Below are 26,171 nucleotides of genomic sequence, written 5' to 3' on the forward strand. Positions count from 1 at the left end.
AGGGAGCCCCTCCTGGAGCCCCAGGGCCCAGCCTTGAGCTCCCGGGCCGCTGCTGACCCACTTTGGAGGCTTCCTCTTCCCGGTCCCCAGCCTCGACCGAGTATGGGGGACGCGGGGCACCCCCAGGCGGCGCTGGGTTCCTTGCAGGGCCCCAGTGGAGCGGGCTCTGGCCCTTCACTGGCTTAGTCCACTGTACCTCAGGCTCAGGAGCTGTGCGGAGCGGTGGCGTGCATGGGCGTGCGGTGCATGGTGGGGTGTTGCTTCCGACTTGGCTCCTGGGTGCCTTATATGGGTGTTCGGGTCTTGCCCGTGCATGCTTCTGTTCCCTGTGCGGGTCCTGGCCATGCTGGGTTGGCCACTTCCTGCTCCCTCTCGGGTCGGGGCCTGGCCAGCTCAGTTCTCCAGATACACAGCCGTGGTCCCCCGCGGGGGTTAGCCCAGGAGGGCTGCACTCTGGCCCGCCCCAAGCAAACCCTTAATCTCTGGCCTCTGGGGGAGCCTTGGCTTGGGGTGGGGTGGCAGAGGCTAAGACCCCAGCGGGTGGGACCCTCCGGAGCTGCAGCCCCGCCTTAGGGTGGGCTTGTATATAGAGGCGGCGCCTGGCCCCCTGCCCTCCTGGTCACTCTAATGAAGGTCACTGGAACCTGGGTTGCAGATCACGTGGGCGGAGTTGAGCTGTGGCTTTTCTGAGTCTGTGGTCCAGGGTCAGACCCTGGTGGCTGGATGTGGCGTGGACTGGAGCAACCAGGGCCCTCACCCCAGGGATCTGGGCCACCGGTGTCCCCTTGGCGTCCAGCTGCTCTCGTCTGAGGCCATGTCTGTCCCTTGAGGAGTGCCAGGTGGTGCAAACCTGGGGAGGGGCAGCCTGGTTCTCCACAAGGCGTCCACACATGGGTCCTTGGACACCGGGGCTGGGGCAGCTACGGCCAGGCTAGTACAGCGTCTCCTGGCACTGGTGGGTGGCCAGGGTGTTGGGGGACACCTCCAGCTTCACTTCTGGCCTGAGCTCTGCCTAGGGTGTGGGGTTTGCAGCTAGGAAGGGACCCTTTGCTCGGGGTCACCACAAATCCTGGGCTGCTCCTGTGACCTCCAGGTGGGCTAAAGAGGCAGGTGCCTGGTTCCTAGGGAGCTGCACTCTGCACAGGAGCCCTAGAGCTTCAGGACCCTGCCCCCAGGGGAGGGTGTTTATGGACGGGAGCCCCTGCCTGACCCTGTCTGCCTTGGCCGTGTCCAGGATACTCTGTTGTGTTCAAAGAAAGGGGGCAGTGCTGTGGCTCTCTTGGTTGACCCTCCGCCTGCGGTGCCGGCATCCTATGTGGGCACTGGGTTCTAGTCCCGGTTGCTCCTCTTCTAGTCCAGCTCTCTGCTGTGGCCCTGGAAGGCAGTAGAGGATAGCCCAGTTGCTTGGGCCCTGTACCCTCATGGGAGACCAGGAGGAAGCACCTGGCTCCTGGCTCAGATCGGCGCAGTGCCAGCTGTAGCAGCGATTTGGGGAGTGAACCAATGGAAGGAAGACCCTTCTCTCTCTCTCTCTCTCTCTCTGTGTGTGTGTGTGTGTGTGTGTGTGTGTGTGTGTGTCTGTCTGTCTCTCTCTTTCATTGTCTGTCAAAAAAAAAAAAAAAAAAAAAAGCTGGGGTCCAGCCACTGATGATGGCCTGATTGCCTGGGCCAAATAAAAAGCTGCAGGTGGCCAGAGGTGAGGGCCCTGCGCCCCTCATTGTTCTCACAGCTGCCTTGGGTCACAGACCCAGCGCCCATCCTGTGACCTTAGGTGAGGGTCCTGCACCCCTCACTGTCCCCACAGATGCCTTGTTTGCAGAGCCCAGTGCCCGTCTTATGACCTTAGGGGGTCAACCCTAGCTGGACATGCGTGTGCTCCCCCTGCTTGCGTTCTGCAGGGGCGGCCTGCTCCTCCTGTTCTGCCGTGGGGGCCTCACACTCTCGCCCTCTCCCCATAGCTGGCTTTGTGAGGCCTCCACTGTCGCAGGAGGGGCGGGTGGGGGCCAGTGTGGAGCTGCATTGTGAGGCCGTGGGCCACCTGGTCCCTGAGATCCAGTGGTGGTTTGAAGGGGATGGCCCCAGCGACTGCAGCTCCTAGCTCTGGGATGGCACCCAGCAGGGCCACGTGCACATCCATGCTGCCTACTGCGAGCACGCGGCCAGCACGATGTCCATCGCCCAGCTCAGTGCTGAGGCACCTATGAGTGCCAGGCCAGAAACGACCCTGACCGCAACCACCTGACCCAGCCGCCCAGGCTCAAGTGGGTCCGTGCCCAGGCCGGCCTGGCAGTCCTGGGATGAGAGTGGCAGAGCCCTGCTTCAGTGTCCCTCTTGTGCCATCAGCTCCCACCCAGTAGAGCCCAGGCCCTCTCCTGCCTGGTTCCGTCCCTCCCACCCCACCCAAGCAGTCTCTGGCCATCGCCCATGTCCTGTCCATCCAACCGTCCATCGCCCTGACCCATTCCATCCGTGCTCCCTCCCTCCGTGGGTGCCTGTTTGGCCTTGTCCTTATCGGTGGGGCTGGGTCTGCTCCCTGGGTCAGCCCAGGCTCAAGGTTCTCTGGACCTCCCATGGAAGTGTGCTCAGCTGACCGTGAGACCACTGTGTTGGAGCCTGGGGTAGAGCCTGTGCTGGGCGGGTGGGGTGGGTGTGGGTGTGCTGTGGAGCTCCTGAGGGGCAGCCCCTCCCAACAAAGGGGGTTCCTGGAGGGCTGGGGCCTGGGGAGCGACGGCCGGGCTGCATGCGTGCTCCTAGCCGGGAGCTCCAGGTTTGTGCTGGCGCCGACCCCCACGAGCTGATGCCTGGGCCACACCCCCTTGCACGAGGGCCCCTCAGAAGGCACCCTCTGAACCAGGCCTTGGGGTGGTGGGGGTGGGCTGTGGGGAGCCAACCCCTCCTCTCCTGCCCCTTGCTGACCTCTCATGTGGCCTCCCAGCGGGCACTGGCACGACTTCCGTGCAGAGCGGGGAGTCCTGGGTGCGGCTCACCTGTACCTTCAACAACAGCGCCACGGGAGTCACCAGGCACCACTGGCTGAAACGGGGGCAAGCTGCTGAAGGAGGACAACCTGCAGGACCTGAGCACCGAGTTGAGTGAGTGCCGGCTGTGCCGAGGCGGTGGACCAGGTCTGCTCAGGGCTGTGGGCCAGTGGGCCAGCGTCTCAGCCCTGATCCTGCTCCCAGGGGGCCCAGGACCTGGACCTCTGTCAAACACACAAGGTGCGACAAGGCCTCAGGACTCTGCTAAGGCCAGGTCCTATCCAGAGTACCTGCTGGCCCCTCTCCTGCATGGCATGTTCAGTTGGTGGTCAGTGACAGGGCAGCACCCACCTTGCTGTGTGTCCTGCCTCTGTGGCTCCAGGCTCAGGTGTGTAACCTGCATCTGCAGCCTAAGTGGATGGGGCAGGTGTTCTCATTGGTGGCCCGGCTGGGGGCACAGGTTGTGGTGTCAAGAACCTGGTGACCTCTGGGCCTCTGCTGTGGGCATGGCGGGCCCTTGAGCTGGCTGTGTCCACCTCTCCTGGTACCCAGATGCACCTCAGGGCTCTGGCAGCTGGCCTACCCGGCACATCCCCATGGTGGACATATAGAGCCCACTTCGGCTGGAGCATACCTCTGCTGGGTGGGCCATGGCACTGCCAATCCCACCACTGAGAGCCTCCAGGGAGACAGCTGCCATGTGGCCAGCACAGAGTCCCCAGGGTGTGGGGCAGTCCGGCAGGGCACGGGATGGCACGCCAGCCCACACATCCTCTGCACCCGGCCGGCATCTGCAGGTGCAGGGACCTCTTGAACTTCTACCCTTGGAAACAGACCCCAGCAGGTAACACCTTGGTGGCCCAGCAGGACCACAGGTGGCGGGGGTGGGGGGGTGGGGGTAGGCTCCAACCTGCTGAGTGGCAGACTCCTCACTGCCCCTTCCTCACCCATTCTGTGGGAGCCAGGGGAGGAGGCCAAGATCACTGGGGTCCCTGGCTTCAGCCCCAGAGGCTGGGAAGAGGGGGAGACCCAGGGGCTGAGCCCTGTGGCCCTGGCACCCCGTCAAGGTCCTCGCTGGGCTCCAGCGCACTGTTGCGGGGGTAGGGGGGTCTCCAGAGCCCGTGATAACCACGACCACCACCGTCTTCGTGCTGGACTCTTCCTCGGTTCCCCACTGCGCAGGTCCTGGGGAGGGGGAGACCCACGGGTCCCCCAGTGGCCTGCCCTCCCCGCATACCTCAGGAGTCTGTGCCCAGAGCACAACTGATGGCCGCGATGAACGCACTTTTGTGGCGGAAATTTGCTGGCCGAGCCATAACCTTGTGCTTGTCCTTCGCTCGGCGGTGCGGGCCTCAATTTCCCCTCGGCTGCCTCCGGGGGCCCAGGGCTGCATAACCTTGGGCGTCCGACCCAGCGGCCTCAGTTTCCTCCTCAGAGCGCGGCGCGCGGGCAGGGGGTGTAGGCAGAGGCGGGGCGACCGCCCCCAACCTCAGCCCCGCCATCGAGACTCCGCCTCCCTCCCTCAGGCTCGGGCCGGTGGTGGTGGCGGCAGCGGCTGCTCCGCTCCACACTGCCCGGTGCCGCCTCGCTATGGACGCGCGCGGGGGCGGCGGGCGGCCCGGGGAGAGTCCGGGCGAGACCCCAGCACCGCCTCCGCCGCAGCCCGCGCCCCCCCCCCCCCAGCAGCAGTCTCCGCTGCCCGCGCCGCCCCCTTGACCCCGCGCCCCTAGCGGAGCCTGCCCGGCCCGGCCCGAGGCCAAGGGCCCCAGGGCAGCTCACGAGGGCGGCTCACGTGCCCGGTTCCGTAGCCGCGACAGCTGGTGCGGCGGCCTGGGCACCCCCGGCGCGGCTAGTGCGGCCAAGGGCAGCCCGAATGGCGAGTGCGGGCGGGCGCGGCGAGCCGCAGTACAACCCCGCGGGCCCCGAGGGCCCATCGCGAGGCCCCAAGGTGGTGGTCTCGTGCAGCGGGGTGACCGCTGGCGCGGGGCCGGCGGAGGAGGCAGCGAGGAGGCGGGGGGGGGGGGGCGGGCAGGGGAACCGCGCGGCAGCCAGGTCAGCTTCATGCAGCGCCAACTGGGCGCGCTCCTGCAGCCTGGTGTCAAATTCTCGCTGTGCATGTTCCACAGCCAGAAAGTGGTGGACTGCGAACAAGAGCTGCGCTGACTGGTGGGCCTCCTTCTATAGGGGAAGGTCCTGGCCCCAGCTCTGCCCACCCTGCAGCTCTACGTGGGCCTCTTCCAGTCCACAGCACATATGTGCCACGCTGCTGAAAGACAGGGGGCAGGGGCCACATCCTCCAGTCTCCCACGGTGGCTGCTGGGTGGCCATGGCAGGGGTCAGTCACCAGCCTCTCCTAGGGAGTGTGGAAGGAGGGATCAGGGTGGCTGGGGGCCCTGCTCCCCTGTTTCTTCCCCAACTCCCTGCTCGGGAAACTTGCCCTACTGTGACCTAGGGGTCCCTGCTCAGCTTCCTGCTGCCCAGCCTCTGACCCTCACCCCACATCCAGCCATCCCAGGGCACCTGAGCCACAGCCCTGCGCCCCCCCACCCCTGCTTGTGGTGCCCCAGGATGGTCTCATCGCTGCTGCTGCCCCAGGCTTCTCTGGCCAGTGAGTGTCCCTGGCAGGGGAGGTGGCATCTCTGTCTCTTAATCTGTGACACCTGCTGTGCAGCCCCAGCTCAGACCCTAATCCCTCTAATCCCTCCAGGATTTACTCCCTGATTCCTGGCTGCCTCCCGCACCACTCCAACCTCACACCCCGCGGGGAGGACCTGGTCTCCATGCTGGGGTCTCAGCAGGAGCTGAGGACCCCTGGGGCTGAGCAGCAGAGCTGCGAGCTGACCCCTCACGGCCTGATGCACCTCAATTTCCCCTCCATCACCCGAGCTGGTGTCTGATCAGCCAGCTGCCATGGGGCCAGATGACCTTTGGGGTCAGGGAGCTCCCAAGGCCAGATGGTGACCCAGGGGCCTGAGCAGGAAAGTGGCTGGTCTAGGCTACACAGTGGGGGTTGAAGTGAGGGCTGGGTCTTCCCAACATCGCAGGTGCTTCCCCATGGCCCTGTCTCTGGGACCAGAAGCTTCTGCCCCCACCCCCGCAGTGCCCAGGTCACTGGTGGGCAGTGGCCAGCCCGGGCCAGCCTGAGTTGGGCCCTGGCCAGCCTCTGGCTCTCGCAGACAGAGCTGCTGTGCATGCCTGGGTATAAATTGCTTTTCAATGATTTTGTCTTTCTTTTGGGTGATTTCCTCAGGATCCGACCCTGAGGTAGTTGCCAGGCACCACTTGGGCCGTGCTGGGGGAGGGGCGGGGCCTGTGGGAGCTCCTGCCCAGGACAACATCCGGGCCTTCCTCTGCCTGCATTGAGCTAGGGCGGTGGGTTCAGGCCCAGCCCTGCTCATGGATGCCTGCTCAGCCATGGGACGGCTGCCCTGGGCGGCCTCTGCCCCACCCCCAAGCTCCCATGAAGCTCCTCAGCCTCCCCATCAGTGCTACCATGAAGCCCCCGACCCTCTTCCCCCAACCCCAAATCCTGTGTGGAGCCCCTGACCCTCTCCACCCCCCCCCCCGGTGCTCCCAGAGAGTCCCTGACCCTCCCCCCCAGCAGTGCTCCCGGAGAGTCCCTGATCCCCCCACCAGTGCTCTCGGAGAGTCCCTGACCCCTACCACCAGTGCTCCGGGAGAGTCCCTGACCCCCCCACCAGTGCTCCCGGAGAGTCCCTGACCCCCCCCCCACCAGTGCTCCGGGAGAGTCCCTGACCCCCCCACCAGTGCTCTCGGAGAGTCCCTGATCCCCCCATCAGTACTCCCGGAGAGTCCCTGACCCCCCCCACCAGGGCTCTGGGAGAGTCTCTGAGCCCCCACCACCAGTGTTCCCATGAAGCTCCACACCCTCTGTCTCTCCCTCGGTTCTAGGCCCGCAAACCACTGCATGGTTTGAAAACGACTCGGTTGCCAACTTAGTTTGCTTTACTTAAAAACTATTTGACCGAAACGGAGAGGCAGACAGGTGTTCCCCAGAGGCTGGGACCTGCAGAGAGGGAGGATGCGGGCGTCCCAGGCTCTTTGCAACCGGACAAGCAGCTTGGGGCAGGGCATGGAAGGCAGGGCCAGTGGGAGCGGGCCCTGGAAGTAGGTGGGGCCACTGGGGCGGGCTTTGGAGGGGTGGGGCTGGGGTGGGGCCTAACCTGAGTCTGTGTCCCTGGCTTCCTGGCGTTCGGGCCCAGTGGGGGAAGCCAGACCGGCTCGACTTGGACCTCAGACGCTGGGAGCCTTCTGCCCTCCTGGGTGCCCGGTGGGCGTCTTTTTATGTGGGAAAGACTGACACTGCACACTGACCCAGGGCCGTGGGGCTGTAACTACTCCGAGACGGGCTGGGCGGGTGGGGGCGGTTGCGATGGAGGCGAGGGTCCCTCGGTGCCGGACGGCGGGGAGTTTGCAGGGGGCCAGGCGGCCAGGCCAGCAGGCTGCAGCGGGGGAGTGGGGGCCCGGCACAGAGGGCTGGCAGCCTGGCCGGTGCTGGGCCGAGATGGCTCTCTGGAGACGTCTCCCTGTGCAGGGAAGCCTTGTGCGCAGGGGCTCCCGCGGGCCCAGGTGTGCTGGCCTTCGAGGGCAGGTGTTCAGCGTACGGCCCCCCAGCAAGAGGCGTGTGAGAGGAGCAGCCTGGGCCGCAGGTGGAGCTCAGACCCATGGTGCTCCTCCTCTTGCGGCCCTGTCTCCTTGCTGTTTGTAGCTTCTTTCTTTTTAATTTCTCAGGCTTTGTTTTTTAAAAAGTTTTACCTGTTTTCACTTTACTTGAAAGGCAGAGAAAGGGAGACCACCTCATCCCTTGGTTCACTCCTGAAATGCCTCCAACAGCCAGCCCCGTGCCACATGCCCGCCCCGTGGATTTTTTTAAAAAGATTTATTTATTTGAAAGAGTTACACACAGAGAGAAGGAGAGGCAGAGTGAGAGAGAGAGAGAGGTCTTCCATCCACTGGTTCACTCCCCAGTTGACCACAATGGCCAGAGCTGTCTCAATCCAAAGCCAGGAACCTGAAGCTTCTTCAAGGTCTCCCATGTGGGTGCCGGGACCCAAAGACTTGGGCCATCTTCTACTACTATCCCAGGCCATAGCAGAGAGCTGGATCAGAAGTGGAGCAGCCAGGATTTGAACCGGTGCCCAAATGGGATGCTGGCACTGCAGGCGGCGGTGGCTTTACCCGCTAAGCCACAGCACCAGCCCCTTCATGGCCTGTCTTGATTACTCGGGGCCCCAGTGGGAAGGACGTGGTCAGGATGTGGTGAGGCCCCGGAGCAGCAGGATGGTAGACATGGGGGCCGTGACACAGCCGTGGGTTCCTTGACCTGGGCAGGACACTCGTGTGAACAGAACCTGGCCTGTGAACCTGTGCAGAAACTGAAAACCCAAAGCTGTGGAAGCGGAGCCCCAGGAGTTTAGGCAGATGATGCTGGGGGGGCAGCACCCGGGAGGGGCTGGCAGGCCGCCAGGCACCCACTCTTCCCATGCTTACTGTCCACTGTGTTGTTGGCAGACACCGGGGCCCCTGGGGTTGAACCCTGAACCCCAAGCCACCAGCCGGAGGGAAGCTTCTCCCAGCCAGGCAGCCTGTCAGGTGCTGTCCCTTGTGAGCACGTCCCTGGTACGTAGGCTCCTGTCCTGGCCCCGTGCCCAGTGCTCCAGGATGCTGTCAGTGGAGTGACCGCCCCGGCTCTGGGAGGACACTTGGTGTCCCCCCTGGGGGGTTGATGGTGTTTTCCCCATCGCCGACGGACCTGTGCTCGTCCCTGCCAGGTGCTTTCTCCCAGCCTGCCATCTGCCCGGGGAGGCGGGGCCTCTTCTGTCCCCAGGTGGAGTCCTGGGGTGGACCTTGGGCTGTCGGGATACTGCCCATCGTTCCTGTCCCTGCGGCTGCCGGAGCCAATGCCAAGTCCCATGGGCCTCAGCCTCTCACCTTTCTCCACACCCTGGACAGGCACCTCGGCCCTGACTCCAGACGGGCTGGGTCCATCTGCACCAGCGCCTTCTGAGCCAGTGCCCAGGGCCCTCCCCACCCCTACTCCTGGGGGCAGCTGTCCTTCAGGCCTTGTGATATTCTGTGTGCAGAGTGCCCTTGGCCTTGGTGAGGTCCAGAGGTGGTTAGCGCTGGGGGGGAGGGTTGCAGCCCCCACCCTTGATGTTGTCCTGGGGTGGTCAGCACCGGCAGGGGAGCAGAGGCACCGCCTTGGTGAGGTCCAGACGTGGTCAGCACTGCGGGGGCGGGGGACTCCCCATCCTTGGTTGTCCAGGCACGCAGGCCTGGGCCTTCCTCCGCAGGTTTTACAGGACTTCACCATGCTGCTGCTCATGGTGGGCAACCTGATCAACATCCCTAGGGCATCACCTTCTTCAGGAGGAGACCACTGCCCCCTGGATCGTCTTCAACGTGGTCTCTGACACCTTCTTCCTCCTTGACCTGGTGCTCAACTTCCGCACGGGCATCGTGGTGGAGGACAACACGGAGATCATCCTGGACCCTGAAAAGATCAAGTGCAGGTACCTGCACACGTGGTTCTTGATGGTCTTCGTGTCCTCCATCCCCGTGGACTACATCTTCCTCATCGTGGAGAAGGGCATCGACTCTGAGGTCTACAAGATGGCGTGCACCCTGCACATCATGAGCTTCACCAAGATCCTCAGCCTGCTGCACCTGCTGTGGCTGTCACGGCTACATCCACCAGTGTGGGGAAGAGGGGCGGGGCGGGGCCTCGGGGCGTGGCCTTGCAGCACCAGTGGGAGGAGGGGCTGGGCGGGGCCTCTTGGTGGTGGGGCGTGTACTCAAACCAGTGGAAAGAGGTTTGCGGCAGGGTCTGTGCAGCACCAGTGGGAGGTGTGGGGAGGGGCCTCAGGGGTGGAGCCTCGTGAAGGCGGGGCCTATGCACGCACTAGTGGGAGGTGGGGGCGGGGCCTGTGCACACACCAGTGGGAGGAGGTGAGGGTGGGGCTCTGATTGGGCAGGGGTATGAGGGGCACACTGGCAGGGGTGGAAGGAGGCAGTGGTGGCCCCAGCTGCAGAGGCAGGCTTCTGGCTGTAGGGATGGAGCCATGAGGGCCTCCAGCCAGGGTCTTGACCTTGATGGGGACCAGGGTGAGGCAGGGCCAGGGTGTTGGGGAAGCTGAGGTTAGAAGGGGGACCAGGGACAGTCCCCTCGCCCTGTAGTCCCGCCTCCAGCCCTGGACCCAAAGGGACCCCACTCCCACCATGCCTCGCAGGACTGGGAGTCCAGGGCACCAGGGTGGCCTGGGAGGTGGCGGGGCGGGACCACATGTGAGGCCTGCGGCGCCCCGGCACCTCTCGTCCAGTTCCTGCTTCGGGATGATGGCTTCCCCGGGGCTGACCCCAATGAGGTGCTAAGGATCTCTGAGAGCAGCCGCGGCCTGAACCTCCAGTGCTGTGGGAGATGGCTCGGCGGGGGGCGGGCTGGGGCGGGGCGGCGTAGCGCCCCCTGGCAGCCCGCGTCTGCGCCCCCGGGCCCCCATGCCAACCCTTCGGATCCCGTCTACAAGGCGCTGTCCACACCTAGCGTGCTTCCCGTCATCAGTGCCCGCAGCCCCTCAGTGAGCAGCGAGTGCTACATGCGCCTGTAGGAGCGCGGCTCCCACCCGGAGCCCTTCTTCCCCAATGATTGGGACCTTCTGGACCCAGGCGTGCCTGCCCCGCATGCCCCTCAGGCCCCTCCCGTGGTCCCCCAGCTAGTGGCCTTCCCCTTCTTCCGGTGCCTCAGCCCTTCCCGGCGGCCCAGTCCTCCGCATCAGGCAGCTTCCTGCTGAGCAGCTGAGTTCCCAGGGGCTGGGGCGCGGGGAAGACGTTGGCGGGAGACTTTGCCGAAGTGCTGGGGGAGTGAGGAGGAGGAGGGCAGCTCTCCCGCGAGGACAGCAGCACCCTTGCGGGGAAGCCCCAGCCGCGAGGGCCCCTGCCGTGTCCCTGTGCAGCCACAAGGGGGCCTCCTGCTCCTGCCTGCCGCTGGAGCCTCATTAAGTTGTGGGCGGTTGGCCATTGGCAGTTGGAGGGGACACCCTGCAGTTGGCTGTCCCCACCCCCTACCGAGGACGACTCCTCCCTGCGGGCAGAACAGGGCTCCCTGGCCAACCTCCCCCAGCCTCGAGGGCCCGTGCAGTGCCCCCTGTGCAGCCGCAAGGGGGCCTGCTCCTGCCAGCCGCTGGAGCCTCATTAAGTTGTGGGCGGTTGGCGGTTGGCAGTTGGAGGGGGCACCCTGCAGTTGGCTGTCCCCACCCTGCACCGAGGACGACTCCTCCCTGTGGGCAGAACAGGGCTCCCTGGCCAACCTCCCCCAGCCCCCCTGTGTTTCTGGACCTGCTCATGAAAGCAGCAGCCCCCAGTACCCCGAGCGGGGGCCACCTCCCACTCCTCGGCCATCCCCCCCCGCCGCCGCCACCGCTACCACCTTCCCAGGCACCCGCGGACCTGGCTGCGTCCCCCGAACCCCCCACCCCATGGCCAATCCCAGCTCAGGCCCGTTCTCTCGGGTTCCCAAGCCAGGGGACAGCGGCTACGAGACCAAGACCCTTTTCTCCCCCTGAGGGGAGTCTTCCTAGGTGAGGGGCGGCCGAGGAGGAGGAAGGGGCCCCTCTGCCATGGGCTCCCCCGAGCCACCCGACCCAGGAGCGCCCCGGCCGCCCACAGACCAGGGTCCCTTCCTGCTCCTGGGGTCCCAGGAGAAGCTGACCTTCGTAGTCCAAGTGAGCACAGAGCAGCTGCTGATGTCCCTGCGGGAGGACTTGACAAGGAACTTGCTAGGGGACAAGGGGCGGACACCCCGGGAGGCAGGACCCAGGAAGGCCGGGAGAGGCCCCGGGAACAGAAAGCCCGGGGGCCTGAACATGGACCTGCCAGCCCTGGGTAGCGGGAAGAGAGCCCCAAGTCTGAGGCGTCCCGTGAATGGTGCGACAGCACTGGAGAGTGGGGCACAGAGAGTCCCCGATGAGGGGAAGGAGGCGGCGGCGAATGGGGGCCCAGGGTCCCCCTAGAGAGCAAACACTGGAGAATAGGGAGCTGACGCCCCCAAGGAGGGAGGAGAAAGCGTCAGAGAATGGGGGCCTGAGACTGCCCAGGAGCGAAGAAGCCACCAGAGACGGGCGCGGGGAGCCCCAGGACCTGGCAGAAGATGGAGGAGAATAGGGACCAGATTCAGAGCACTCGCCGGAGAGAGCCCCCACAGCAGGCATGGCGGCTTCACCCCAGAGCAGCGCGGGGACAGCCCTGGCCCTCTTGGCCCAGCCACCAGGAATGGGACGCTGAAGCCGGGACCTAGATGAGAGCCCACGAGACTGGGGGGAGGGGGCGCCGAGAGCTCCCGGGGCCGGGAGGCTGGACCTCAAGAGTGGGGGCCGGGCCGCTGTGGGCACGGGGATGATGTGGACGCAAAGGTCAGATGAGTAGAGAGCAGGAGGCCTCCGCAGCGGCAGCAGCCGCGGTCCCCAGAAGCACAGCTGAGGAGGCCGGAGCCAGCGACCCCTAGAGCCAGGCCAGAGGTGGTGTCAGAGGGAGAGCCCGGATCCCAGACAGCAAGGCCTGGACAGTGCACCCAGTGGAGACGGGAACCCTCCCAAGCCTCAGAGGCAGGGCCCCGGGATGCCATGGTCCGGCAGGGGGAAGCATGGATACTTGGACTTGGGACCCCCACAGCGGAACAGCCAGCAGATCAAAGGTGAGAAGGCCTTAAGGAGCTCAGGTGGCGGCCCTGGTTGGGGGAGGGGGAGCAGAGCCTGGAGGCTGGGCAGGCCGGGCATGGCAGACCCAAAAGCCACAACTACCCTGGCTCAGTCCTGCTCTAGCTCTGCCGCCTGGGGCCCATGTTCTTCCTGTTGCATGCCTCAGTTTCTCTATCTGCCAGGACAGATGGTCAGGACAGCGCCTCCCTCCCAGGGCTGCGGTTAAAGGAGTGAGATGAACCAGAGCATGCAAAGCCCACCTGCTTCAGCCACTGCCACTCCCACATGTCAGGGGCTGCAGCTCAGCTGCCCACAGGGGCCAGACAGCATAGGAACAAGGACTGGGCCAGCTCGGCTCCAGAGAAACCGCCCAGTCCCGAGGGGCAGCTCCTTCTCAGGAAGCCCACCTCCGCTCTTTCCTCCTTTTAAGCCAGAGTGCTGTTTGTTTTCCCCATGGCTGCAGCCAACTCAGAGGCAGCACATCCTGGGCCTTGTGGGCCTCTGGGGGAAACTGTAGGGGACTCAGGTGTCTGCCCACTGTGCCAGCCTCGAGGTGGGAGTGGGGAGTGTGCCAGGCACCGAGCTGCCAGCTGCGTCGGCCCTGGTGAGCTGGGGCACAGCAGTGCCTTCCCTGGAAAGGCAGTTGTGCTAAGGACGCAGGAGCGTTTCGCCCCTGGGGGACTGTGTCAGAGGAGACAGAGGCCCCCATCTAGAGGTGAACATGGGGGAGGTGGCCCCCAGAATCCCTGGAAGGCGATGGCAGCTCCTGTCTGTCCTGGGGACGCCTGGGCTCTCCTCTCCAGGTGAGCCTGTGGCTGGAGGGTGAGAGCCAGGAAGGGGCTGGGCACAGGCCTCTGTCTCCTCTGCACCTTCACCAGGCCACAGTGGGCAGCGTGGGGCCAGCTGTGTTGTCAAAAGCTGGAGCAGCTGCAGACCTGGGTGGGCAGAGGCTGGTGCTGGCCTATTTTTTCTTACTGGGTGAACTCCTATGCATCCTCCGAGACCTTACCCACAGTTCCGTTTCCTGGGAGGCCTTCCTGATTTCTAAGGGCTGTCACCCCAACTCTTTTCTGGGGTCCCCCAAGCCCCTGTTGCTCCTCTGTGGCACCCCCAGGACCCCATCACCCTGAGGTGGCATCAGGAAAGGTGGACAGGAGGGAGGAAGCCATACACAACCCAGGGGAGGGCGTCCAGGTGTCGGGTCAAGGGCACTGAGTTGGGCACCAACAAGGTGCATCTGCCAAGGAGCAGAAGGTCAGGAGTGAGGGGACAGTGACCTGGTCTGCATCCATGCTCCCCCCCAACCTGGAATCTCATCTTGTCCCAATCTTGCCCCTACAGGCCTGAAGTTCATTTATGCAGTGATGGAGGACTGAGTAGCCCTGTTCATTGGCAGTGAGGACACGGGAGGATCTGATTGGCCAGGGACGCTCGGCAAGTGAGTAAGGCAGGCTTGGGATTCGAAGCCGGGTTTCCTCCTGTGGGGACCTGAGACCAGGGGCTGCTAGGGCAGAGGAGGGGCCTACAGACTGTTGGACAACCCAGCTTTGGCATCTGAGAGCCAGTGTCACTGTGGGCACTATTCATCCATTAACTTCACAGGCACTGACTGAGCCCTCCCAAGAGTTCAGCTCCATCTCTGTCTCCCTGCCACAGTGAGAGGGTCTGGGGGCTTCAAAAGCCCCCAGCTGGTGGAGAAGCAGGGCTTGCCTTAGGAAAGCAAGTTCCTGGCAGGCATGGGTTCAGAGGTGAGAGGAATGGGGGGGTGATGCCTGTGGCCAGAGAGAGGTACAGGGCACAGAGACTGAGGGCCCCTGGACAGAGCGCTGGCTGCTGCTGGGAGCTGTGGCTAGGGAATGGAGGCTGGGGGCTTACTGGAGCACAGCCAGGCCTGGAGGCCTGCCTCAGTCTCTGTGGTTCAAAGGGCTCACTGTATCTCTCCCCTAGCAGCCAAGCTCTTGCGGCTCTCACTGGCACTGCCACCGCTCGTGCTCACGCAGTTCCCAGGCCTGGGCTGCGGTGACCCCCATGGAAGGTCATGAATGCCAGGGCAGCTTGCGGGGAGGCCAGCGGGGCAGGGTCCTCAGGGCTAGCAGAGGACAGGGAGGATGAGGACAAGGACTAGGAGGGGGACACAGTGGCAGTGACAGTGGGTGCGGTGCAGGGCCACATGGCCCTGGGACGTTGTGGGCAGCCCTGGTGCCTGTGGTGGTGAGCAGTGCCGTTGTGGACAGGGCCTGCCAATGCAGGGGCTGCTCAAGTCTCTGCGTGCAGCCAATGAGCCCGAGGACAGGGCTCTGGAGGGGAAGTGCAAGATGGTCTCCTTTCACAGGGACTTGACCTTCTGCCTCTTCCACCAGGTGGGGAACCTGGAAAGCAGGGGATTGAATTTCAAGTGAGATTATTGTACTTTTTTATCCTTTAGTGGTAAATACTGAAACATGTACAAAATAAATGATATAGTATGTCATACTTGCTTTCAAATACTACTTTAAAAAAATTTATTTGACAGGTAGAGCTATAGACAGTGAGAGAGAGAGAGACAAAGAGATAGGTCTTCCTTCCAATGGTTCACTCCCCAAATGGCCACCATGGCTGGTGCTGTGCCGATTCAAAGCCAGGAGCCAGGTGCTTCCTCCTGGTCTCCCATGCAGGTGCAGGGGCCCAAGCACCTGGGCCATCCTCCACTGCCCTCCCGGGCCACAGCAGAGTGCTGGACTGGAAAAGGAGCAGCCGGGACTAGAAGCTGGTGCTCATATGGGATGCTGGTGCTGCAGGTGGAGGATTAACCAAGTGAGCCACGGTGCCAGCCCCTCAAATACTTCTAGGATAACAGCGATTGGCAGTTAAAACCATGGCAAAATAATGAAAGTTATTTTCTTAATAACTGATGAGAAAAAAAAACAGTTTGGTAGAATAAAAAGGCAGGGCCGGTGCCGTGGCTCACTAGGCTAATCCTCTGCCTGTGGCGCCGGCACTCCAATTTCTAGTCCTGGTTGGGGCACCGGTTCTGTCCCGGTTGCTCCTCTTCCAGTCCAGCTTTCTGCTGTAGCCCAGGAAGGCAATGGAGGATGGCCCAAGTGCTTGGGCCCTGCACCCGCATGGGAGACCAGGAGGAAGCACCTGGCTCCTGGCTTCAGATCAGTGCAGTGCGCTGGCTCCTGGCTTCGGATCGGTGCAGTGCACCAGCTGTAGCAGCCATTTGGGGGGGTGAACCAAAGGAAGGAAGACCTTTCTCTGTATCTCTCTCTGTCTAACTCTGCCTGTCGAAAAAGAAGAAGGAGAAGGAGAAGACATAGGACTGGAATATTATAAAAAATACAAATAGTCATTAAACATGAAAAACTGTTCATGAAGCCAGTGTTCAAATTCCTCAGTAATAAAACTAATGAAAATAATTGGAGCTGTTTGATGAATACCAGTCATGTTTTATTTGATTATCCCTACTACTATCATTTTTTCATTTCTTTATATTTAAATAAAGCACATATATGTCTTTATAAAACGTGTGATGGCACACAAGCCCAATTCCATAATGAAAAAAAATTGCAGACTCCAAGATGTCTGAATGGGGAAAAGATGGCTGCTTTTGACTACAGGAAAATAGCAGAAGAAAAGCAGAGGCAGTGCATCCCCAGGGACTAGTTGCAGTGAAAACTCTACAGAAGGAAGAGGGATGCAGAGGTAGTGGGGAAGGTGCAGACCTGTAGCAATGAGTGGGGACACCTCCCATGACTCCCGCAGCCAGGGACTGGAGGAGGTGCCAGCTTCGGAAATCGCAGTGTGAAGAGACTGCGCAGCCTAGGCCATTGGTGATTTTGTATGGGGAAGAGCTTTGCAGACCACACTGAGTCTGGAATGGAGCCCTAACAGAGGGCATCTTATCCACCTAATCCAGTGAAAGAAAAGGCATTTATTTCTTCAAGCTCCTGACAAAGGTGCCCTCTTGACACCAGTAGAGGTGGTGCTTGCTTTTGTGCAGGGGATTTTGTGAGGGAAAACTTCACATTACCCACTGACTTTCACTTGAAGGGTTAGACTAGAGACCAGGCAACCACATAGGACTGTGAGGTGCCCCCTTCCTGTCCACATATCACAGGTTCCAAGACTCAAAATCCCAAGGCAGAGCACCCATGAGCAGCTGGCTCGGAGAACCTCTTTGCTCTCTCTTTGGACAGGACAGACATGCAGGTCAGCACCCCGTAGCTGTGACTGCGGGAATACTGTGACTGCATGATAGGGCACAGGGTGTATCTGGGTCTCTGGGCAAACACTGTGGCATCAGAGGCTCAGAGGTCCCTGATGGCGTAGGCTGGGTCACTGCCAAAGGTTCCTTGCTTACACTGAGTACCACACAGATCCGTTATGCAGTTCATGTGCCAGCATGGATGGGTGTTGTACCCGTTGTGGGATCACCCCAGTCATTGATCACCTTGGAATAGTAGAGGAGGTGAGACTGAGATTACACCAACAGGCATGATCACCATCTGCCCTGCTGACATGCCCATCTTGGGTGTCATCCTGGATTCTCACCATACTTTTGAGCTTTCACCAGAGTTCACTGGCCACACCTAGCAGATGCCTCTGGTATTCACTTAAAGAACAGACACTCAACTTAGTCACAGAGACATAATTCAAGTATAAAGTCCATCAGAGGAGAAAAACAACAAGTATATTGATAAATCTGAAAATAATGCAGAAATACAAGAAGCAAGAATAAGGAAGACAATATGACTTTCCCAAAAGAACACAGCAACACTTCAAATAAAAATGTGAAGACAAAGAGATTGATGAAATGCCTGAAAAGGAATTCAGGAGAGTGATGATGTGGGAAACAAATTCATGAGTTAAAGAAATCCATACATGACAGGGAAACTTTTCCTGTAAGATTGAAGAGAAATGAAACAAATATTAGAAATGAAGAAGTCAATAAATCAAATAAACTACAATGGAAATTCTTTTTTTTTTTTTTTTTTTTTTTTTTTTTGGACAGGCAGAGTTAGAGAGACCAAGAGAAAGGTCTTCCTTCCATTGGTTCACTCCCCAAATGGCGACTATGGCCGGCGTGCTGCACGGATCCAAAGCCAGGAGCCAGGTGCTTCCCCCAGGTCTCCCATGCGGCTGCAGGGCCCAAGCACTTGGGCCACCCTCCACTGCCTTCCTGGGCCACAGCAGAGAGCTGGACTGGAAGAGGAGCAACCGGGACTGAACCCGGCACCCCGACCGGGACTAAAACCTGGAGTGCTGGCGCCACAGGCAGAGGATTAGCCTAGTAAGCCGTGGAGCCAGCCACAATGGGAATTCTTATCAACAGACTTGGTTAGCAGAAGGATGAATATCTGTGCTAGGGCAAAAATCTTTGGAAATGGTAAGACCAAATAAAAAATAAATTAGAAAAATTAAAAACAGCATTGGAGATTTATTGGATAATATGAAACAACCCAACAATTGAGTCTTTGTGAATATGTAGAAAGAGAGAATGGATTAGAAGGGCTATTCAGTGAAATAATAACAGAAAACTTTCCTAATTTGGAGAAAGAAAGGGAATCCAAGTATGGGATGTACATAGAACTCTTAAGAGACGTGATCAGAAAAGATCTTCACCATGACATATTGTAGTCAACTTTCTTTTTTAATTTACTTTTATTTTTTAACTTTATTTAATAAATATAAATATTAATATAATATTAATATAAAATTTAATAAATATAAACTTTATTTAATATAAATTTTGAAAGTACAATTTTGGATTATAACAGCTTTCCCCTTATAATAAGATTTCCTCATCCATTATTGGTGGGGATGTAAACTAATACAGCCACTGTCAAAGACAGTATATCTCACAAATATGAAAATAAGTCTACCATATGACCCAGCCAACCCATGCCTGAGAATTTACCAAACAAAATGAAAACAGCATATGCAAGAGTTATCTGTACTCCCATGTTTACTGTAGATAAATTCAAATATCTAAGATATCAAATCAATGGATGTATCAATGTATCAATGGATGATGGGATAAACGGTGGTATATATTTAGTATGGGCTAGTACTCAGCTATAAAAAGAATTAAATCCTGTCTTTTGCAGCAAAATGGATAAAACTGGACACCCTTATACTTCATGAAATAAGCCAGTCCTCCAAGGACAAATACCATATGTTTTCCCTGATCTGTGATCATTAATATAGTACCAAAAATTTACATTGACATTGTAAGGTTCAATGATTGTTTAGAGCCCTTATCTCTGCTGTTGAAGAATTGTTTTTTTATCTTATTACAATTTTTGAAGTCTTTATTTTCTGTAGGATTAAAATAAACTGAAAGTTGATTAAAAGAATGAATAAGAAAGGAAGGAGAATGGAGGGTGGGTGTGTGGGTGGGGGGGAGTATGGGGTAGCTATGCTCCTAAATCTGTATATATAAACTACATAAAATGTTTTCACATTAAAAATTTAAAAAAAAAATTAGAAAAATAAAAAATAGAAAAAGAAAATTGTAAATTTACACATGTTATAGTAATGAATTTTGATATTATTATCAGTTCTAGGTGACATAATTCTTGTGGAATGAGTTTATGACAATGCAGCATTATTACCAGGAAGAGAGCAATGTAAAAGTCCCTTCATGCATAGACAGAGATGCTGTGAAAAAAACTTTATATAACATTGTGGGTTTTTTTGAGCTTTATTTGAGAAAGGATATTCTTTTTGAAATTTTATTGAAGGTATACAAATGTCTTGCATTTCATATATTCAGATTTAGGAAGATAGTGATTTTCCCCACCCTACCCTCCTCCTATACATACTTCTATACTTCTTCCTCCTTTCTCTCCTATTTCCATTCTTAATTTTTAGAAAGATGTATTTTAAGTTTACTTTATAAGATTAATCCTAAGGTAAATAAAGAGTTCAGCAAATAACCTTGATCATAGCATTACATGTTTCCCCCACTTCACTAACATAGTTATAGAGTGTACCCTTTACTTCCATTTTTATTGGCTCGTAATATTGGACATGATTTATGTCTAGTCTTATATTTTGCAATTTTTTATTCTCTTTGCCTATGTTACCATTCTAAACACAATTCATGTCCTACCTGTGCCTTTTCCTCCACCCTTTCCTTCTTATCCTTTTAATAGATCAGACATGAATAGCACACACTCTCTCTCCCTCTCCCTCTCTCCTTCTTAGATCAAATAAATAAATAATGTTTTCAATAGAAAGTATTTTAAATGGCACTAACTGTGACACTGGAAGCATTCCCTTTCCATTTCAGAGTGACTGGGTTTGAGTCCCAGCTCTGCTCCTGATTCCAGCTTCATGCTGGTAGTGTGCATCCTGTGAGGCAGCAGGTGATGGCTAAAGTACTTGTGTCCCTGCCACCTACATGGAATTCTGGATTGAGTTATTGGCTCCTCACTCAGCCTGGCCAAGCCCCTAGCTGTTTCAAGTATCTGGGGAGTGGACCACTGTTTGGGAGCTCTCCACTGTGTTCCTCTGCCTCACAAATGAATAAAATAAATATATAAATATATTTTTAATGCATAGTTTTTTCTAGTTCTGATGCTTGAATATTTGATTAATTGAATCACTTTAATATTTTAGAAATCATTTGCTTAAAAAGTTTGACATGATCTATGTAACACAATACTCACTATAAGTGGAACTTACATGCATTTTAGTGTATGAATGGGTTCTATAATTATAATCCCACTCTATTGCACACTATTAGAAGAGAAACTTGAGGAATGAAATTTGTGTTTCTGCACAGAGAATGACTTGTGACTTGGCAGCACTCAGGGCCAGGAAAGGTTCACATAGCTGGGCTTGGCCATGTGGGAAGTGTTTACAAATGGCACATGGAAGCACAGTACAGATCAAGCTCATTAGGCTAAGGGTAAGTATCCACCTCATTCTGATATTCTGAGCATGGTTGGTGTGTAGTTGCTAGTGATTGCCTGAAACTGACCCGCTATCAAAAATGAATTCCTAAATTAGGTTTTACTTTGTTTACTAACTAAGTGTGGTTGAGGTGTGAAGGTCTAGAAACAGCCTTGACCAATTTAAGGTAAGGGTATATTTTCCATAAAACAATCAAAACTCCATGCTGCTTGCCTCTCTGTGTGCAACAGGCTGCTTGACCATGGAGTGCATGGTCATCCCCAACCAACCTAAGGACCACCATTAATCTATACTCTCTGCCCAGAGATTAGCCATTTTTGGTTTTCTGGCTATCAAAACCATATAGTATGCATTATTTTGTGTTTAATTTCTTTCTGTAATCTTAATCATTTTGAGATCTCTTCTTGAAACATATCACCATTTAAGTAATTTTGATTATTAAAGAGTTTTCTATTATAAAGAAATATCACACTTTTTCCAGTCATTGGTAGATACTTGGATTATTTTCACATATAGCTCTGTGATAAGGGCTGTGGTGAGCCTTTATGTGGATCCACGTTTTCATGTATTTTGGGTATATAAGTGAGATTTTAATTACTGGATCATATGCTAATTCTCCTTTTAAATATTTATTTCTTTATTTGCAAGGCAGAAAATGAAAGAAACAGAGACATAGGCATACAGAGAAAGCTCACATTCCCTGGTTTATTCCCCAAATACCTAAAATAGTCATGACTGGGCCAGATTGAAGCCAGCATCTGGAAACTCAACCCAGGTCTCCCAACTGGGTGGCAGGAAACCAACTAATTGAACCATCATCTTCTGTCTCTCAGGAGTGCACTAGCAGGAAGCCAGGATTAAGAACTGAGACAGAACTATAAAGCAATATACTCCAATGTGGGGTGTAGGTGTCTCAGATTAGCATCTTAGCTGCTGTACCAAATGCCAACCCCTACATATGATAATTCTGTTATGACATTTTGAAAAGCTGCCAGGTTGCTTTTAGAGTGGCTGCACTATTTCGTTACTCTCTATCAGCAACATTCAACGATTCCATATTCTCCATTCCCTTGAATTGTTTTTCACTGTTGTTAGAAGCATTGTTCAGCTTGTGTAGTGTTATTTCTTAAATTTTTATTTACTGTTTTACTCCTTTATTTACTGTTCTCAAATTGCCAGTAATGTTGGGCCAGCACCACAGCTCAATAGGCTAATCCTCCACCTAGCGGCACCGGCACACCGGGTTCTAGTCCCAGTCGGGGCGCCGGATTCTGTCCCGGTTGCCCCTCTTCCAGGCCAGCTCTCTGCTGTGGCCCGGGAGTGCAGTGGAGGATGGCCTAAGTGCTTGGGCCCTGCACCCGCATGGGAGACCAGGAGAAGCACCTGGCTCCTGCCATTGGATCGGTGTGGTGTGCTGGCTGCAGCACGCTGGCCGCGGTGGCCATTGGAGGGTGAACCAACGGCAAAAGGAAGACCTTTCTCTCTGTCTCTCTCTCTCACTGTCCACTCTGCCTGTAAAAAAAATTACCAGTAATGTTGAAAATATTTCACACAATTAGTGAAAATTTTTGTATGTTAGTGCAACATGTCAATTCAAATCAGTACTAATTTCAAATTTGTCTTCTATGTGGTGGAGTTCATTATGAAATCAGCATCGCTTTTTAAAATTTTTTTCCTGAGATATGCACTCATTCTGTTGTTATTTTGGATGCTATCATACGCCTTTTATAAAGAGATTTATTTATTTGAAAGGTAGAGTTGTCGCTCCCCCTCTTCATGGAGGAACGACACTGGACCCTGCGCTGTTCTTTCGTCTGCTTGGCCCTTCCCAGGTTTGCTGCTGGTTCTTCCCGGGTTGGCTACCGACCCTTCCACCTCCATGGAGGGTGGTTCCCCCTGCCACTTTCCCCACTTCCGCGGGGGAGCGGCCTACCACCGGCCAGCTCTCTTGGGGGCTGCACAGGTGTTCCTTCAGATAGATGTTCCTCTTAGATGTTCCTGGTGCATGTTGTCTCTCTCCTCCTTTATAGTCCTCTTCCATCAATCCCAACTCTGCTACCCACACGCTGAGTACGCTGCTCTCCTGCAATCAGGAGCAGGTCCTGCTGTTTATTGGTTGAACTGGAGGCAGCTGTGTAGAAGCTGTTTCCTCCTCTCCCAGCGCCATATTGTGGGAGAGCAGATGCATAAAATAAGTCTTAATTCCAGTAACTTAGTCTAGTCCGAGTTGCTCCCCACATAGAGTGACAATATTAAGAAAAGGAAGAGGAGGAGAAGGAGCGGGAGGAGAGAGAATAAAAAAGAGAAAGAAACCTTCTAACTTCTAGTGTTCTCTCTAGTTACCTGCAACAGTTGGCGATGGGCCAGGCCAACGTCAGGAGGTGGAAGTCCATCTGTGTCTCCTATGTGGTTGACAGGAAGCAAACTACTTGGATCATCATCTCCTGCGTCCGAGGTATGTTAGCTGGAACCTGGATCAGAAATATGGTAGCACTTAATACTATATACTTCAGCATGAGATGTAGGAATCCCAAGAAGCAGCTTAGTCCCCTGAAATATGCCTATCTCAGGATGGTATCACATTCTTAAGTACTGTTCCAGAATGTTCATTAGTAGCTTATAGAAATATTATTGACTGCTAATATATATTGATATCATTCACTGCAAGTTTACTGAACTTATTAATTCAAGTGGATTTTTAGTGAATTCTTTAGTAGCTCTTTTATAGGATTATGTATTTTACATGAAAATCAAGTTTTACTCTTTGGCTTGCAGTCATGAGTCCTTTTTGTCACTTTTATCACATGCTTTTTTTTTTTTTAAACCAAACACCTCCAGTGTGACATTTTAAAAAGTGTCCAATAAAATATTTTCATCTTGCGCTGAATCATCTAGAGAAATATTTAGTCTTTCACCATTTACATTAAATATGGAGTTTGCTGCAGGTTTCCCATAGGTGCTTATTTAAAAATATTTGTTTTTACATTTATGAGGCAGAGTGACACAGGGAGAGATAGAGCGACAGAGAAAAAGACAGTTACACAGCTATCTTCTAAATGCTGGTTTACATGGCAAATGCTTTTAACAGCCAGAGTATGGTAAGAACAGGAGTTAGGAGCTGAGAACTCAATCCAGATCTCAGGCATGGGTGTCAGGAACTGAACTGTTGGACCCATCACCACTGTTTCCCAGGGACTGTGTTAGGAGGGAGGAGATAGGAGATAGAACCAGAACTTGAACCCAGGCACTGTGATATGGGATCTGGGATTCCTAAAAAGTATGTTAACCTCTGAGATAAATTACTGCCCCATACAGGTGCTCTTTATCAACTTGTGTAAGTTATCTTCAATCCTTTGTTTATGGTTTTAATCATAAATGGTGGTAGGCTTAGCCAGATGCTTAAGATGATCACATATTAATTTCCATTAACTTTATATTCATTGTTTTTCACATATTAAGCAAGTTATGTACAAGAGTAGTCCAAATGTTCATGGAAAATTCATAAAAAAAGTTCATTTTGTTGCAAAATGTTCTCAAATTCATGGCTAGATTTTTCTTATTATGTGCTTTCCATGAGCTTTTGAAGATCCCTCATATTTGCAATTTCATATTATTTTGTATGAAGATTTTAATGAATTAGCATCTTCTCTCATATACTATAGATGAATTAATATATTTTTCTTTAATCAAGTTTGATAATTTTTTGTCATTATTGACTTTTTCTTAATTTGTACTATTCCTTATTCTTAATTTCCATGAAAGTTGATGTAGTAAAGATAAAGTGAAAGGAGACATTGAGTAATCTATTAATACACTGTTTCTGTTTACTCAGATGTAGGAAGGAGAAAAGCACTGCACCATGTGCTTCCCCTGACTGACTTATGAGACAAATGCAAGATTGTACATATGTAAACTGATAAAGTCTGCCCTTTGACTTTGTGTTTTATCAAGATGACAGACTGAGGTTACATTCTCTTTTGAGTCAAAATTTATATAATGCAACTTGAATCAGAAAAACACAAAAAATTATAAATGAAGAACAGTATGAACATATGATAATTTGGTGAATCAGAGTTCTTATTACTAATTTGTCTCATATTATATATCATTTGCATGCATAGCCAATATTGGCTCTGGCTAAAGCCTGGCCCAGCCCAAGCTGTTGTAGGCACTTAAAGAATTAACCAGGAGATGGAATATACACTCTCTCTGTCTCTCTGCCTCTCTCCCTCTCTCTCTCTCTTTCTTTCTCTCTCTCTATCATTTTCTTGTCACTCTTCCATTCAGCTAAATAATAAATAAGTTTAGGAAATGTTAGTAACATTTTATAAATATATGGGGCTTCAATGAAAAGAAGATGAAGAAGTACATTTAAAATTATAATAAGCACCATCAAAACTATCACAAATCAATTTTTGATATATAATAAGGATAAATATAATGAAAATTAAATAACTTTATTGGAAAATCAGCAGGTTAGTAAGATATGAACATAGACAACATTTTAGCCAGTAAACAGAATGAATGCCATTTATAAATAGTAAGAAGACATTTTGAAAATTTCAACATTTTAGGATCCAATAATTTTAAGAAAATGTTAATCTACAAATTCTATATTTTCTCAACTGTGAAGTGACAGAACTACCAATTAAAATGTTATCAGTAAGTCATGCAGAAAAATTCATGATTTATTTAAATCATCTTATTTAACCATTGTATCAAATGAAACATGCAAAGAAATTATTTTTGAGGAATCAGAAAAGTCATAGGTAGGAATTTGATGATTATATGAAAATAATGTATGCAGGTAACTAACTCAGCTAGTAACTTCTAAAAATTATATTTTTATGAAAAATATTAATTATGACTATATTCTCATATTAATCACTCTTATAAAAATTTTGATCCATAAATGTGTAGAAAACATAAAATTACCCATAAAACATTAAAAAATAAGCAAATCCAGAAATCATTATTAATGGATTTGTACATTATTCTTTCATGAAAGGTTCCATAATGAGAAACCTGGTATGTCTTTTAAGACTCTTTTATCTGCCACAAACAATTTATGTAAAATGTTATACTCCTGTGCATTTGGTAATGCATGCATATGATAAAATATATGCCACGTGTTCCTAAAACATTTCAAATATAATAACTACATGTACTCAAGAAGTTACAAACATCCTTAAAATGTCCAAGAGAGTCAAAAGGAAAATTGAAGAATTTCCCAAGATCAAACATAAATCAACAGAGAGAGGAGAAATCAAACTGAGAGGCAAGTGCTATCCTAGGGACACTGGCTGAACACTTAACTTTCCCTCTGGCCAACTGGATGAAGCAAGGCAGTATGAAAACCGGAGATTTCCAAGGATCAAAGTATACCAAATATGAAAACCAAATTGGAAGTAATGGAGCATACACAGAAATAAGCCACAAGAATGAAGGTTCACAGAAATTATATATCAGAATTATGTTTCAAATATTTAATTAATTAAACAGAAAATGAAAAAAATTGAACTAGTGTTGAGAATTAGAAATAATAAGATGAGGGAACTGCAAATTTGATTAGCCATATTTA

At 53.6% G+C, this 26,171-nt stretch overlaps 2 pseudogenes across 1 annotated transcript; both read left to right on the plus strand.

The window, feature by feature from the left end:
* The first annotated feature begins 3,949 nt into the window (after positions 1-3,949).
* Positions 3,950-9,965, plus strand: LOC138846901 (uncharacterized; annotated as a pseudogene).
* Positions 9,966-9,977: 12 nt separating this feature from the next.
* LOC138846902 (serine/threonine-protein kinase LMTK3-like) lies at positions 9,978-18,094 on the plus strand (annotated as a pseudogene). The gene is made up of 5 exons (XR_016225732.1): positions 9,978-10,046; positions 10,154-10,936; positions 11,134-12,684; positions 14,030-14,126; positions 17,682-18,094. The product of XR_016225732.1 is annotated as a serine/threonine-protein kinase LMTK3-like (transcript).
* Positions 18,095-26,171: the final 8,077 nt, after the last annotated feature.

Source organism: Oryctolagus cuniculus, chromosome 19 (genome assembly GCF_051225735.1).
Source record: "Oryctolagus cuniculus isolate XC-2025 breed Fujian yellow rabbit chromosome 19, ASM5122573v1, whole genome shotgun sequence".
Taxonomy (NCBI): Eukaryota; Metazoa; Chordata; class Mammalia; order Lagomorpha; family Leporidae; genus Oryctolagus; species Oryctolagus cuniculus.